Raw genomic sequence first — 3,707 nt, forward strand, 5'->3', positions numbered from 1 at the left:
AAGATTTCTCAGAAATTGAAATGTTAGCAGTAGGTCTTCACAGAAAGGACCCAGTTCTTCAGACTAGCAAATGCAAGTGTAAGCAGCTACACAGTGAGTTATGTGACCACACCTAGATGACCTGTCCTTTCCATAGCACAGATCGGTCATTCTCAAAGCATGCACCACACATTCAGCCACAAGATTCTCTGTGTTGGAGCAAGACATGCTGTCTGCTTCCTGAATACTTCTTTGAAACTCTATACTGATTTTTTTTTTTATTATTTTCATGTTTTTACATGCCAAGTATAGTTATCGGAGAGTGTGGGTGAAAGTACTTGAGCTTTAAATAAGCCTTGTAATGTGCACTACCAGCTGTTTGTAGCTGAATGACAAAGGATCTGTAGCCAGGCTGTACCTTTTGCCTTTATTGGGTGAATTTTGTGGATACAACAAATAAAAAATCATATGGGAAATCCTGACATATGGCAGGATCAAGGTTGTTACTGTGCATCAATCAAACACACACACAAAATTATTCAAGCCTTACTGAAAAGCTTCAGAAAGAAAAAGATAAAGACCAGTGGGATCTGTGGAGACCCAGAAGCTGTTAATTGTGCTCCAGCACAGAAGTATCAGACATCTCCTGCTTTATCAGCTACAGTTCATTGACCAGTGTAACTGAATGACTTGATGTAGTGGAAGCAGATGCGGATTTTGCTTGCCCAGCACCTACTGTTTATTTAGAGACAGGTAATAGTCTTGGCAACAGGCAGAGGCTTCTACTGTCATCACACCACCAGTCTGTGTTTCTGTGAAGATCAATTAATTGCAGCAACAACACCCGACTGTGCAAACAGCACCTCCAGTTTGTATTTAGTGTGTCAAAAATCTCAAAAGAGCTTTACAATGGGACAAGCAGGGCATCATCTTTTCTCATAAAAATCACTGAAGGAGGCACCACTGCTGGTAGGTCTGACACAAAGCCAACAGGACAAGCAGCCTGTTTGACTGGGAAGTTGTAACTTTCTATAAGGAGTAGTTTCCAAGTTTTTCTGGAACATCAGAGTTTCCAAGATAGTCGAAGTCTCTAGCATCTTTCAGAAGAGCTGACTGCTGGGCCACAATGTGAGCTTATAGTCTGGCCTTTCTGAATGTGTTGTCTGATAGGACTTCTGTGAAGAGGCACACAGTTTTACTTCTGATCAATGAAGTTCACAGATACCATCTTGCACTGTAGTCTCAAGCACATCTGTGTTTTAACTCATCACTCAGTAAAACAAGAGTAATACTTAACATGGAGGTAAGTCACGGGTTAGTAAATGTATCCTGAATTCCATGAGCTCCACAAGCCTAAGGATGAGCTATTAATAAGCAAAGACTAGAAGCCAAATCAGTAAAGAGATTTTGTTCCAAATATAGTAGCCACTGTGGTAGCAGGAGGGCTTTCAAGCAGATAGTTCTTGGAACTGAGAGAGTAAATTGAGCAACGACACAGTAAAAAACAGTGGCCAGTTAGCTGAGTGATGAATTTTTTTGAGTTTAAGAGATGCTTCAGCTCTTTTTTGTACTCTCCATGCCCATCCTGTCTCCTTCCTTCCCTTACAAACCAGCACTTTGGCTTCTTGCCATGGAAGCTGTAGTACCCAGAATAGCAAGGGTAGGAGTTTATACCATTTTTCACCAATGCAAAGAGAATGTAAGGCATCTACAGGAATTAGTAATGTAAGTAAAATCAAGTCAAAATCAAAACTCAAAATCAGTGCAGTCACCTTGCTTTTCTGTCTTTCATGTGATTTCACCTGTTACAGTGTTATGTCATCAGGAGAAGGGCAGAAACTTTTCCTGCCCGTATAAACCCATATATTTAAATCCTCACCAAGTCAAATAAATAAGAATCATAGAATATGCTGAGTTGGAAGGGACCCATCAGGATCACCGTCCAACTCCTGTGCCTGCGTAGGGCCCCTCTAGAATCACACCATGTGCCTGAGGGCATCCTCCAAAGGCTTCTTGAACTCAGACAGGCTTGGTGCTGTGAGCACTTCCCTGGGGAGCTTGTTCCAGTACTCAACCACCCTCTGGGTGAAAAACCTTTTCCTGATATCCAACCTAAACCTCCCCTGATTCAGCTTCCTGCCATTTCTGACTAGACTCCTGTAAAATGTAAGGATCATAAAAAGCAAAAGGATGAGTAATGCACCTGTAGTGGGAGTAAAAGAGCCTAGGAGGTGACAAGGCTGGATTTCATGAGGGCTGTTCCTTTCTGTTGTATGGGTAGGTAATGATGGTGCAGTTGGCTCAGGCACCTCCTGCTGCTTATCGCAGCATAGTCAGCATGACTGAAATTATGCATCAGGCAGGATTGTTGATGCCAGAACTGCACCTAGACCAGATTATTTCCTCCTTGCAGAACGAGAAGAAGGATGCTGGGGGGCCTAACAGATCAGTTCAGGAAGAAGCTTTCCTACATATTATTTTTGCATGGAAACCATCAGTACTACTAATAAAAATCCTTATTATTACATTTAGAATTAAAAAGTGGCCAGAGCATACTTGGGGCAGTCATTTTCTGAGTAAATATTATGCTTTTCACAACAGATGTAGTAGACTTAGTTTTGAGAATTTCATGGTGAATTTGCAGTGGTATGTAATGAATAAGACACACAAACATGTGCATGGTCTGAAGCTTCTATCTTGCTCAGCCTACAATCTACATCTGGTTTTCTTGCTCACCCTTCTACTCAAAGTCTCTTTCTTTTGTTTGTGGAAGTTAGTAACAAAACTTGAAGCAAATTCTCTTACCTTCTTTCTTTACTTGTTCTTTTTTTAAAAAGACTGTTTTAAAACAAAAGTTTCTATATATTCTGACCTGAATAATTAAGCTTCTCAGCACAGACAAAGTGCGAGATTAGAGGAAAAAAGCATAAAGCTTGAAGGAAGGCAGTTTTCTGTTCCCTGTAACCACCCACATTTGCAAAGCTGCCTTCAGCACAAACTGCAAAGACACTTTAGCCTGAAAACAGCTCATGACTGATACCATGAAATTAATGAAAGACACCGACCGTTTGCCTTCACTTCTTTCAGCCTTCTCCTACTAAAAAAAACACAACAAAAACACCACAAAAAACCAAACAACCCTAAACAAAAAAAAAAACCCAAGATTTATCTCTATTACTCGATAAATAACAGGAATGTTGAGTGCACCACAAGGTAGTTTAGGAAGAACCTTAGGAAGCACCTACTGCAAGCTCCTGCACCATTATGATGGAAAAGCTGAACCAGACAATTTTTTCCAGGATATGTTTGAGTTAATATTGTAAACCAAAAATAAATGTCAGCAGTTTGACTTGATGTTGTTTACCATTCAATTGTTTCATTATCAGTTTCTGGATTTCTGTGCTATCCAATTTTATTGGTTACCCATATCTTTCAGAACATAGTGCCTGAACATAGTATTTCTCTTCACTCTCCAACTCTAAAAATCCCTGCTTTGAGATAGAGGGGAAAAATAGACCATAAGCTAAAATTAATTCTTTGGCCAGAAATTTTCCTTGACAATCTGAATTGCATATCCTTCACTGATATACACCAAACATGCAAAATAAACTCCTTGAAAACAAGGTTTCAACTTGGACTAGAGACATTTAATAGCTTATTAAAAGAGTTATTTTGAGGGAAACTTGGGAAGTACACACAGCCAGGTTTTACATATAAAGCAGGACAGT

Source organism: Chaetura pelagica, unplaced genomic scaffold (genome assembly GCF_000747805.2).
Source record: "Chaetura pelagica isolate M959 unplaced genomic scaffold, ChaPel_1.0 scaffold219, whole genome shotgun sequence".
Classification (NCBI taxonomy): domain Eukaryota; kingdom Metazoa; phylum Chordata; class Aves; order Apodiformes; family Apodidae; genus Chaetura; species Chaetura pelagica.